This window comes from Lissotriton vulgaris, chromosome 3_1 (assembly GCF_964263255.1).
Source record: "Lissotriton vulgaris chromosome 3_1, aLisVul1.2, whole genome shotgun sequence".
In the NCBI taxonomy this organism is placed as follows: domain Eukaryota; kingdom Metazoa; phylum Chordata; class Amphibia; order Caudata; family Salamandridae; genus Lissotriton; species Lissotriton vulgaris.
The window spans coordinates 1,370,478,770-1,370,492,179 of NC_141689.1; the positions used below are offsets into that span (position 1 = coordinate 1,370,478,770).

Genomic DNA, 13,410 nt, shown 5'->3' on the forward strand with positions numbered 1-13,410 from the left:
GTGTTGAGAAGGATGCATTGTAGGTGGTTGGGGTCGGGAATCTGTGGTGTGGTCGTAGCGGAGATGTTGTCGGTGCCGCTAAATTTGCAGGAGAAGCAGGAGAACGGTCCATGGGTGAGGCCCCATTTCCTAATCCTACAACAGTTTGAATTTTGTTGGTCTTCAGTACCCTGTAAAATGATTGTTTGCCCTTGATAGAAGTAAATGAATGCTTTCATGATGGTAATGGGTCATGGACTCGTTTGTGGATACTCCCTAACTCACAAGTTTGTCTGTGTTCCCAAACTTACTAAGGCATCCCTGCCCTGATGTTGCCACGTCCCATCACTGAAAGATAGTTTACTTATGCATAATATTATCTGTCCTATAGCAGTATTTACATAAGAGTGAATCAAAAGTGAATCTGCAATCCTAAAACAAACCACTTGCATGTGTAATTTAAATTGCGTGTGCAAATGCTCAGAGAGCTATTATGTATTAATCAACAATGTGCATTATTAATGGTGTGTTCAGCACGTCATTTACACTCAAATTCATACGTGTACATTGACATGGAGATATTGTCTCTGAACCAATTTTGATAAGACCTGTTAAAGTGCATTTCCTCCTGCTTATGCTAAGTGTGAAAAGCAGGGTTGTTGATTGAGGGGGTGTGAGCCCATCTCAAGCAAAAGCCTTGTCAGGGTGAACCATAAAAAAGTCATTAAATAAGCCTGTGCTTAATACTCTCGTAGCTTAGCACCAAAGCAATCAGACTTAACTAAGAGGCACTGTGTAAAGTATTTATGCAGCATTTAAACAGTAATAAAGTGAAAGGTGACACAAGACAAATATCATGCTTATGCATAAAAATAGAGAAAAATGTAATTATTTGACACCAAAATAACAAACATCCAATCAGTAGAACTGGATTTATGGATTTTCAAAGTTTAAAGTAAAAAATAGCGCCTAAAAGATCAAAGCGCCAACCGCAGACATCCAGTCGTGTAAGACCCAGGCAAAGTAGAAAGGTATGGTTGACTGTGTTGGAACATGGTTCGGAAAAATATCTGACAAGATAAAGTTCAGTGGGGCCAGGCAGTGGATGGTGTCCGAGGAGGAGAAATAGTTATCGGGGAGCCGCTGGACAAAGTTGGGCTGAAGATTTCTACTTTTATACGTAGTGCCTCCTTAAGAGTATGGCAGTCCTCAGTAACGTCGTACTTGTGGTGGTGGTTTGACCACCACCACACTGTGGGTCCGCCCGCATTATTGTGAAATATGGTGGTCGGACTGTTAGGATACAGCCAGCTCCACCGGGATCAAGAATCCCTCTGGGCTGGCGGTCTGCAACCAGCCTGAATATGCTGGCGGTGCTGCTGCTGGCACTGCAGAGCATATTACGAGTTGCCTTTTCATTGCCCTTTTCATGGTGGTGAGCCCGCCATGAAAAGGGTGGCGGAGAGGCAACTTTAGGGCCACCTGCCGGATCGAGGCCTGGTGGTGAATGTGTGGGAGGCACATGTTGTACCCTCCTGAAATCACCACCATTCCTGCACGGTTTGAGATGCATGCCACACTGTGCAGGATCTTGCTGCAGGCGCTATTAGAAGGCGGGCTCCATGTTAGGCTCTCCTATGAGCCTAACAGCCTACCGCTGTAAGACTGCCACAGGCCAGCCCGCCAGCCTACTATGGATTACACTCGTAATCCGGCGAGCGGCCTCACTATGGGCTTGGTTGTCCTCCTGTCAGCGTGGCGGTGGTCTCTTTTTTGGAAGTCAAAAATCTCCAGCAGGACGAAGCTGTAGGCTGTAGCTGGCAAATCTCCACGAGGAGCTGCTGAACAGGGTTTGCTGCTGCAGGGAAGAAAGAGCAGAAGTTAAAGCGAGGTCAAGCCAACCGGCGATGTACCTTGGGTGCATCGGCAAGAAGTTATGTCCTGGTCGCCTCTCAGTTCTCAGAGCACTTTTTGGATGAAAATGTTGTAAGTTTAACGTTTCAGATTAAGACTATGTGGGTACCATTCCAGGACTGGAGGGGCAGGACTCCATCTGCCCGGGTCCAGGTGTGATTCAAGATCATTGGAGCTTTTTCTGTCCCTGAGTATCTCATCAGAAGGCCAGCCAACTAACCCTTGGAGTCACTGTGGTAGTCCTGGGTTCAAGCATAAAAGCAGGTCTCAAGAAGCAAGGTATTCCTCTGAGGGTACAAGGCAGGTTCCAGGCTGCAGGGCAGTCCTCTTGGTCGAGCAGGGCAGCCCTCTGAAGTGCACAGGTCCTCTGAGAGTCCTCCACAGGGTCAGACGTGAACTGAGAGTGGATCAGAGGATCCTAAATTTATACCAGATGCCAGCTATGAAGTGGAAGAAACTACGAAAATACTAGAGTGTTCCCCCATCAGATGGTGCTGGAATTTCCTTCCTCATTGCCCTGTGTTCAGGATGTCTGGGGGCACAAACGGATAATGTGAAGGTCTGTGTCTGTGGGCTGAAGTAGCCCCATTGAAGTGTAAGTGGTGCTGTGCACTGCTCTATCGCTCCCATTCTGTGAAGATGGCCTATTCTGCCAACACCTAGTACCCTTTTGTGTGACTGTCTGGGAGGAATACACAAAGGCCAACTCCAACCACACCTAATCATGTGACTCGGTACACAGGCTGCAGGCACCAAATGGTTTATCACCTTCAATGCTATGGGAATTCCCCTGCTGCGCTGGCTTTGGCTCATTTCCATTAGTTCATGCCGAGTTCAGCTCGTCATGAGTGTAGCAGCAGGCTACTGCATGACAAGCTGGGCTCGTCATGAGCGTGGAAGGAGTTAAACAAGTAAATGGCAGCTTTCTAAAAGTGGCATTTTAGGAATGTGACTTAAAATACAATTTTTCCATTAAAAAGGGTTTCAAAAAACAATTTTGTAGCCACTAAACATGACATTTGTGCTTGCTCCCAAGCAAACGTTATCACTTGTTAAATGTAATAAGGTATCCCAATGTTATCCAATAGAGAGGTAGGCCTCACATTAGTGAAAACCCAATTTGTGAGATTTTCACTACAGGACATGTAAAACATAAAAGTACATGTGAAACTTTTTAAATACCCTGCACCATGCCCTAGGGCTGTTTAGGGCCTAGCTTAGGGGTGACTTAAATGTATTAAAAAGGGAGTTGCAGGCCTGGCATGGGGTATATTCTGCCAGGTCGAATTGCCAATTTAAAATTGCACACCGGCACTGGGTATATGGTATATCACATTGCTAGGGAATTATAAGTAAACTAAATATGCCAATTAGGTGTAAGCTAGCAGGGTTTAGAAAGTGAGCACAAGCACTTTAGCACTGGTTAGTAGTGTTAAAGTGCACAGAGTCCTAAAACACAACAAAAACTAATAAAAAAACAGGAGGGGTGAAGGCAAAATGCTTGGCATAACAATGCAGAGAGCGCCATGTCCAACACTAAGTCTCAACTCAATTTTGTTCAAAATGGATGTTCAATTCAGTGATTATGTTTTCTGCTGCAAGTAGCCAAGCAAGTAATGTTTTTTAAAATTCTGAATGTGCTGTCCTCGAAGAAAACTCTCTAACATGCTCTCACTAATGTAACATTTTTCCAAGGACCTTCCGCTTGCACTAAGTACTACATTATTTCACAATGGTTTACTGTTGTTTATTTTTTTTGTAACATCGTTTTTATTGCAGCACCAAAATAATTGTACAGACAATAACTTCATGGCATAATCAGGAAACATAGCAAGAGGACACATTATCAATTCTCTCCCCCCATCATGTCCGGCACGTCTCCAGAAAGAAGACTAAACTGCCAATGTGCTGAGTCCATTCCTCGCTGCATAGTCCAACGTCCGACATCACATTTACAAGAAAAAGTGGACTGCTTTTGTGGTTTTCGCCCCTCCCCCACCCCCATCAACCACCCTCCCCCCACCGCCCGACAGACCCGAACTCCCCCCCCCTCCTCCGTGGCAGCGCTGTGTGAAAATCCCAGTCAGAGTAAGGTGTGGTGTGTGCAAGAAGGTCCTATACATTCACTAAGGTGTGTTCCTAGGTGTGTTAGTGGGGTCAGCTGCCATCAATTCCTCCTCCTCTTCATCCTCCTCATCATTATCATCCCGGAGCGCCTGCACCATCATTTCCCATGCTGTTGCCCGCACCATAGCCTTCTCATCATCCGTCCTCCTAGCCATCTGGTACCTCAAAGTACTTTCACACGCTGCCCACCGCAGACATTCACCATACCACCGTTTATACGTGGGTCCCGCTTTCGACTTCCAATTCCTCGTAATCTCCCTCTTTGCAAGGATCAGCCCTAAATCTATAAATCGGCTGGTATTTTTATTTTTAGACGTGTGTGGAAACCAATGTAGGACCCCCATTGCCTTGGTGTACTGTATGTCCCTATCTGTAGCATTATTCAGAGCCCTCCCGATTTCCTGCCAGTAATCCCCCAAGGCAGGGCAGTCCCACAGCATGTGACCCAGATCCGCCCCAACTGTGTTACACCTGGGACAGGCCGCCTGTTCCACCCCAAAGTATTGCCTTATTTTCCCAGGCGTGAGGTATGCCCGATGAATAATATAGAAGTGTATGAGCTGGAACCTAGCGTTCCTTGAGCTTTTCCGCGCCCGTCGTAGCAACTGACCCCAAGTTGCATCAGGGATCTCCATTTGGAGGTCCAACTCCCATTTAGCCTTCAAAGCTGCGAGCGGCTGCAAGGGTTCTCGCAACATTCCGGAGCATAGACAGGTTACCGCTTTAAAGGTCCCGGCTGCCATCATCGTATATTGGCACGCCATGGAGGTCGCCGGTTCCTGCAAACCCTCTCCCCAGTGATCTTGCATAGCGCCTGTTACCGCCGCGTGTAACAAGTAGTCACCTCGCGGGAGATCGAACCGCTCCTGCAATTCCTGAAACGGAAGCAACGCACCATCCTCATACAAGTCGCCCAGCATTTGAACCCCAGCCTCTTACCAGCCTAGTAAACGCGACCAGTCCCCTCCATGAGGGAGGGCTGTAACCATCCCCAGCGGAATTTCCGGAGCATACATAAGGCGGACCCCCGCTCGTTTGCGCGCCCGATTCCAGCAGAGTCGAAATGTCTGTTCCTCCACTGTCAAATCTCTAACCAAGAGCCTCTGATGCAGCGTAATGTATGCCAGCACATGCCGCGGGGTGCCCTCATCTCTAGAATGCTCCGGGCCTCGATATACCCTCGCGACCTCCTGAGTGAAAACCTGCAGCTGAGCCGCCAGATATTAACCTTCGAAATCGGGCACCGCCATGCCTCCCTCATCCTTGGGCCGCAAGAGGGTGTCCAGCGCGATTCGTCGCCTGCCCGTGCCCCAGAGAAACGCTATGGTCAATGATCTCAGGCGTCGGAAAACGGAGCCCGGAATCCATATCGGGAGAGTCCTAAAGTAGTACAACAGCCTGGGCAGAGCCACCATCTTAAGCAGGGAGACCCGACCAGCCAGTGAGAGTGGAAGAGTGGACCAAAAATCCATACATCCTCTCAGGGCAGTAATACAACGGTTAATATTGCCATCCAGCATATCCGTTGGGGTATGGTAGATGTAAACGCCAAGATAGTGCAGACAATGCGGTTCCCACCGGAGTTCCTGCGCCGTGAGAGGGCACGGCTCTCCTTGTCTCAGAGGGTATAGACAAGATTTGGGCCAATTGACCCTCAGGCCCGACATTCGCCTGGTTTACTGTTGTTTATGTAACTAGTTTGCTCTAACACATTTGGATTACAGTAGGTGAGAGTGGCTAAATCGGTATTCATTTAGTTTAGTAGTTCGGTGCTAATGTTGTGTTACTATAAACTTTATGCTGTTTGTTGCAAAGGTTTTTCTTTGCTCACTCCACAATGATTCTTCACTTTTTTTATTTATTTTCCATATTAACCCTCAACTCTGGAGTTGAACTAGAAAACTCTTGAGACTTTTGTGTGCAACTGGGGTGCTGATCAATTTCTTACTGATTTTGTTACATATTTGGGACATAGTATCAGTTTGATTTTCCCTGTTTTTCTGTACTGTTCTATTACAGAGAGCTAGGGGTGGCTGGTAACCTTTGAAATGGGTGTGGTGAGCGGAGTGCCCCACTGCTTCCCAAAAAGCAAAACAACCCTTCCCTCCAAAAGCTAAAAAATAAAACACCCCCACCCTCCAAAAGCCCATAGCAAAGCAGCCTCTCCCTCCAACAGCCCAAAATAAAACAACTCCATTAACATTTGAAATAAGATACAAAATAAATGATACTAAACCACTGCGGAGCTTTCTTCTCTGTGTTCTGAATCTGCAGTCTGCTGTGGCACGAGTGTAAGAGCTTTCCTAACCAATTAAGACCCTGCTCTTGTCTATTAACAAGCATAAGAGAAGCACCAGGATTTGATGGAGCATCCAACCATCCACTGCTTCAGTCCTCCAAGCAGCCAATGGGCAGCAAAGGACACGCCTCACATGTTTTTCGTCTCGTGGACGCCCAGGGCAGGCTGGATGCTGCTTTGTGCACATAAGTAAAAATTAAAATAGCACTGAAATAACTTCATGGACATTTTTTTAAATCGTGGTTATCAGTGGGCAGAGGGCAATGCTTCCCTCCCTACTCTTGTGAAGAAAGCACCAATGCTGAGAGCCTTCATGGCAATGGGTTTATGCATTTAAATAAGATATCCTGCATCTGCACTTTACTATTTTGGTATTATAGCTTTTGAATCTTTGTACTTAATCTTCATAAATTTACTAATTCTGCCCTAGAACTCACTTACTGAGTAATTCCTTCCTTAATGGATTTTTTTAATATGCTGATTTATATCTGATCCTGGGACACATTGCTTCATTAAATTAAGTTACCCCTCCACACAACCAGTAGGCATGTTTATGAGGTGTAAGATTTTAGGGGTGCAGGGCGCTCACAACAGCTTTGTGAATTGATCTTTGTAAATTCCAACATTGATACATCTGTACCTAGCCAGAGTGTTAACCTATGGGTGTAGATGTTTTAATTTTATTTAATCACTCCCTTAATGTACAACTGCTCCCGCTCGAAAGAAGTGCAAATACTCCATATTATTTTATGCAATAAAAAAGCAAAATATGGAATTAATAACTTTTTTTATCTTAGTCATAATAGGATTGTATCCATGTTCAACCAACATGTTTTTATCCTTTTGATTGATGAATGAATATATTTTCTGTTGCTATGGTATAATGCTGGTAATATGTTACATTTTTAAGAATTATATTGTTTCCTGACCTTTTCTTGTGAACCATCTCCAACACCTATATTGTTAAGCGATGAAGTTATGCTTTAAAATGCACTTTTTTTACTCTATTGTCAGATAATTCTGGGTAATATGCTGTTGTGTTGGTTGCTATGGCATGCATATGTCACTGAAATGAATACTATGACAAATAATTTTATTTGATTCAGACCTCAACTGAGGTCAACAAATACATAAAGTAGAAAACATTAGATTATGTTATTATAAACATTTTAAAAGCTCTTTTTGAGGAAAGACAAGTAATAATAGTTTATGGTCCGTACAAACAACTTCCAATAGCTAAAACTATTACATTTGAGCACTTTTATTTAAAATAAAAAACATATTCATTTGGGGGAGACTTACACACAGTAATTAGATCTTGCGCTAAAATAGCATTGTCTTAATCGGATTGGCTTTATATATCAACTCTGTGCCTCTACCAGTATCAGGTTAGGACAAATTACCAATAAATGATACAGATCTTGTGGTCCGCCATTGCATAAGTCACATTTACCTAGAGAACTGTTTGTGGCGGCCAATCTAGCTGTATATGATTTTAAAGGGAGAATTCCCAACCCCAAAAGAAGGATACTACTCCTTACACTGTGCTCTGGCTGAAACTGTAAACATTGTTTGGGCGTTTTGAATACTTTGTTTTCTGAGAAAGTTTTGTTGTGCTTTAATTGGATACAATATTCTTGTCCATTTCATAGCTTATTTTCGGCATCCTATGTTTTAAAAAGATCGTCAGGTGTGCTGGAGACCAGGCCTGAAAAAGTGCAACAGTGCATTGTGACACCTCAAGGACTTTTAAAAGGTTCCTATTGAAGGTGTACCAAGACGCTTCATCTCTTACAGCCTCAAATTTTAATATATGTCTTAATGTGCCTGACGCTGCATGAAAGAGATTATATGCCCACCTTATGATATTGGAGACAACTCGAGCAAGTATGCTCGTTAGAGAGAGCTCAAGCCGTAGAGCTTGTACGGGGACTGATTGGAATACTTTTAGCAGATTCCGAAGGATAATCCCTTCCTTTACTTTTATTGATTGCCATGTTTTAATTTGTGTATGTTCCATGGCGTAAGATAAAATCTGTGGGATTTTTATGCCATAGACATCCAGCAAAGATTTAATATGTCTGTTGCCCGTTGAGCGATAAAATCTCTGTAGTGCCCCGACATGGGAATCTGCCTTTCACCCTAGATGTTGAAGATTGGGAGTGTCTTGTAAGTTATACGTAAAGATACGGCCCATGTAGATATACTCTTTCACTGTCTCAATTGGATTACCTCCCAGTGACCATGTGAAAGGTAGAGATTTCCTTCTTATGCTAAAAGGTAAAATTTTGGTTTTAGATATGTTTGGAACCAAGAAATTTTCTTTTGCATATTGATTTAGTTCATTTAGATTTTTTTGCAAACCAATTGGGGTGCGAACGAATATGACAATATCGTCAGCATACATTAAGCAATGGATATCGAGCTGTGCTAATTTTGGGGGAGAGTTCTTAATTAGGGAAAAGCGACCCGGTAGATCGCTTATGTAGATGGTAAATAATACGGGTGCTAATAGCCATCCCTGTTTAAAACCATTGATCGTAGGGATTGGGTTTGTTAAACCCTTTTCTTCCCTCATTTGAACTCTGCACCCTATTGCTGTTTGCAGGGAGATAATTACTGTAAAAAGATATGTGAGAATCCGTAAACACTCTAGTTTTCTCCATAATGTTGGTCTGTCCACGCTATCAAAAGCGGTTGAAAAATCGATAAAAGCACAGTATAATATTTGTGAGTTTAACATAACATATTTGTCTAGGACAGTCTGAAGAACTGCGGTGTTATCTAAAGTTGAGTGTTTTGGACGGAATCTGGCCTGTGTCATGGGCATCACATTATTCAAAAATGCCCAGTCTTTTAGATGCTCCAAAATGCACGCTGCGAAGATCTTCCCGGTGGCATCAAGGAGGGCTATTTGTCTATAGTTGAATGGATTTAATCTTGAGCCTTTTTTTAGGAGAGGAACCACTAAGCTCCACCGCTAAGATTTTGTATTTTCCCACACTTAAAACAGTATTGGAAGGGTGGGGGGCTAGGAATTTACTTGTCATCGGTATTTGTTTGTAGGACTTTGATTGGGATATTGTCCAGGCCCAACGCTGCAGATGACCTAGCTTAGTTTATGAAAGCGGAGATCTGTGTAGCTGAGATTTTTAACTAGGCCTGCCAAATTGACCCTTCTGTTCGGAACACTCGCCAGGGGAAACCTGATTTTGGGGATTAGATTTATAATGTGCTTTTCCCGTTCTGATGATCATACTGGAGTTGCTTGGGCTGTCTTTCTTATCCCCATTTGAGTGGCAATTATGGTCCAGAATGTTTTATTGTTTCTCTGTTTTACTACGATTTGGATGTCAACCCAGATTCTATCTCTTTGATCTTACGTATCTTTCTCTTTTTTTCATTGGAGGAGTTTTTTCAACTTTTTTCTCCTTGTCTTGCAGCACAGAAAGATACAAATTGCGTTCTGTCCAATGTATTTAATTGTCAAGAAAGATGATCAGTTTGTTTTCCTTTTTTATGAATTTTGCAGTTTTCTCTGCTTGTTGTATTTACCTGAAGGGAAGTTAATACTGAATGTATTGTATTTTCGTATCTGGAGATGAGATCACCTTCTCGATTTGTAGAGGCTGGCAAAAGAAGAGAAATAGTGGAGTTTATTATATGGATTGCTTTGGAGTTCCAATAAATTCTTCCTGTTTTTTGCTGTATAACTGCCTGGCCTTCTAAGGTAAGTAAAGACCACAGGGGTGTGGACTGTGTAAAAATGTCAATTCATGTGGTTAAATATGCATGATCACTTTCATGTGTGCTGAATGGATAGTATTTGGACTTTTGCGAACAAATCTAAACTGCAAATAAGATCATCTAGAATAGAAGAATTAAAGGAACCCAATCTAGTGTATGCAACTGGGATATTTCAGTCGATGCTCCCGTTTAATATAAAGCTGTTGATTGCTTTGATGAATGACAGAAGCAATTTCCCTCGTTTATCTGCTTTTATCTTATCCGGGAAAACGGGGGCAGGAATTGAACATGCTATTTCTTGAGGAGATTTCCCCCTGTTGTTAAATAAGGCATTGGAGATTTTTCCGTTGAAGTCCCTGGCTATTATCATCGGGGAACACCCCCTTGCTTCTAGGGTTAGTTCAATTTTCATGAAGGCCTTTGCCTTGATGAGGTCATTTGATGTTCTAACAGAAATTAGATATTAAAAAGTAATCGTTCTGAAATAGGCTGCTTTCTTTCTTTCCAGCACTTAATACTGAGGCATTGCACATTTGGGAGCGAAAGCTCAATTTCTTCCGGATCCCAATCGATTTCTTCTTTTAATCGGATTTCTAGACCCCCCTTTTGAGTATCCTCTTCTTGAGGCCTCTGCTGCAGTGACAAACACAAAATAATCTTTTTGTGAGAAAGGCACCAAGGATCAAGTTTCTTACAGCAACACGATAGGCGGGGAATTTTCCAGTATAAAAGACAATTTTTCAGGAGTTTTTCCCACTATATTCCAAGACACTATTTTTAAATTGCAGCCAAAAAGGCAGTTTTAAATCTTTGTCCGACTTATTACTGTTTAATGAGCCAGCAATCCACGTCCAGGAGTTTTCATCCGGGGGAGACGTTTGTCTTATATCAAAACAGTTCTAGATTTGGCGCACTCCGTCTTTAAAGGAGATCATCAGAGGGCTGTCCTGCTTGTACTTCGATGTTATACAGCCCGCGTAATGCTGGTTGTTGTGTTTAGAGGGGACCACAACTCCTAACTCTTTTAGTTGATTACCGCCAGAACTTGTTTGTTTGACTATGGAAATATCAAATCCGTTTTTGTGGAGAGTGTCTCACTCTTTAATTATTATGGCTGGAACTACATTTGACCAAAACTCAATGATTGCCACCGAACAGAATTATTCATTTGGAAAAGAAACTAGTTTTATTTCTTCTGTGGTAAGTGATTAGAGAGGCCGAATTTTATGTAATAGGTCAACTATTCTCCCTCAGTTTAGTGGAATATTACCGCTGGGGAATAAATCTATTAATTCCAGGACACTTGATGCTTGGTATTGCTCGCTGCCCTGAAGAACCAGATTGACATGTTGATTTACTGAGTCACAGACATAGTTTGAGAGTTTTGTTATGAAATTTGGTACGAACGGATTTAAGACTTTTGTGTTTACTTGAGGTACCAATGGAGCAGACTGTTGATGAATATTTTGAGTTCCGTTGCAAACTTTCATAGCGTAGGTAATTTCTTTTTCTGTCTGCTCTGTGGAGCATATTTGAGCAAACTTCGCTTTTCCTGAGGATCTTCTTGTTATTCTTCACTTAGTTCTTTTGTTTTTGATTTTCTTTTTGTTAGATAGCCCATGGATGTGTTTCCCTTTTTTTGTTGGACATGTCGAGGACTCTATTTGTTTTGGGATGTGAACTTCCCCAAACACTTTTTCAATGTTTGTTTGAGGGAGGAAAGGATCTCTTTGTTGCCCTTTTTGAGAAAAGATTGGAAATAAAGGTATGGCGATTTGATTAGTTTTCCGTCAAGAGCTCTCTGAGAGAGGGTCTTTAAAAAGGTTTAGAAGAGTATAGAGTTAGTCACCAGTGGAACAATTGCATTTCTGATTCTGTTTAGCTTGAAATCCCCCTGTCTGAGTCGCTTTTTGCTTTTTTTACGAAGAGGGATTGCTGGAAACTGAAGGGTTAAGGCGACACATATCTTCTCTGCCATTGTCAGCCTGTAAGTTTAAAGAATGCGTTTGGACGAGTAGGAACGATTGAGTAGATTGTTTTTTTCCTTTTTTTGTCTATGAGGAATTGTAAAATTCCAGTTTGAGTTTCCAGTATCTGGTCTGTGTTTTCCATTTTCTTTTCTAAAAGTGATAGTATGGAGTCCATGATTCTCTGCAGTGATAGAATAGTACTTGAGATGGTGTCTTGCCTGTTTACAGATTGCGGCATGATGCACAACGGGAATTCAGATGATTGTGAGAAGCTTTGTACAACTTCTATAAGATTACTTGGAGTGCTAGATAGTAGATGTACTGGCTGTTTTGTGATTTCTTTAGAGATAGATTGAAGAGGCGGTGTATAGTTTATATCCGGAAGTGTGAAGTCAGTAGCTGGACCTTGTGTAGGACCCTCCAGATGTTATGAGATTATGACCGAAAAGCTCTCTCTCCCTGACAGCAGGCTCTGAGGCTTTAGTAAGGTCTGACGTCTGGTCATCTTCGAAAGCTGCTTCCTTGATTAGATAAGAGTTAGGCTCAGGGTTCTCCATTCTTGTGCCTGCTTTATCTGTGTCTGTAGCTGTAATATCAGTTAGCTCCTGATGACCTTCCTCGGGGGTTGGTGCATATAACCCCCCTGTTTTAGGTATAGTTGTAAGAAAATTGTTATTAATGATTTCTCCGTTGAAGCTCCAAATTGAGACATTTTGCAGATGCCTTTGTAGTTAATAGGAGCTTGTGCCGTGCCCACTTTTTTCAAATCTACTGTGCGGGACTGCAGCCTTTTATAGACCCATGTTGTTTTAAATATTGGTAGAATCTATATTTATCTCCTTTAGAGGCATGTGTAAACCAATTGAGAATGGATCAAATTTCCAGCCATAACACTGACTTCCTTAACCATATGCTATTGTGTAGAGAAGCTTAGGTCCTTCTGTGGTTACTCCATGGATATCAAAAAAGAGATAGTGTTCTTCCTTTAGACCATCCGCACTTAAAAGAACGCCATTGAACTGCCACAAAGGGTCACCCTTTTGATGTCATTAAGGTCAAACAATGTGTGATGGCATTTTTGCTATCCCATGGTGGTGAATTGATGTTCACGGTACTTACATTCAAAATGCCTAGCGACACAGTAGAGCATCTCTGTATGGTGTAGATTGAGATGCGTAAGAGTTCCCACTAAAGCAGAAACAACTCCTCCATGAAGAGGCCCAATGACCACAAGTATGGGTATTTCGTTTTCAGGACTGTATCGGACATCAAGGAGCCTCACTCCTACTGACATCCAACTGAAATTCCAATATCGAGCACAGCTCAAACCAGTGTCTTCTAAATACTCGAGAGAACTGTGTCCTTTCATTACAG

At 42.6% G+C, this 13,410-nt stretch overlaps 1 protein-coding gene across 1 annotated transcript in view; it reads left to right on the forward strand.

The window, feature by feature from the left end:
- DGKQ (diacylglycerol kinase theta) overlaps positions 1-13,410 on the forward strand; it is a 1,232,715-nt gene that overhangs the window by 546,369 nt on the left and 672,936 nt on the right. The gene's annotated exons all lie outside the window — the stretch shown is intronic.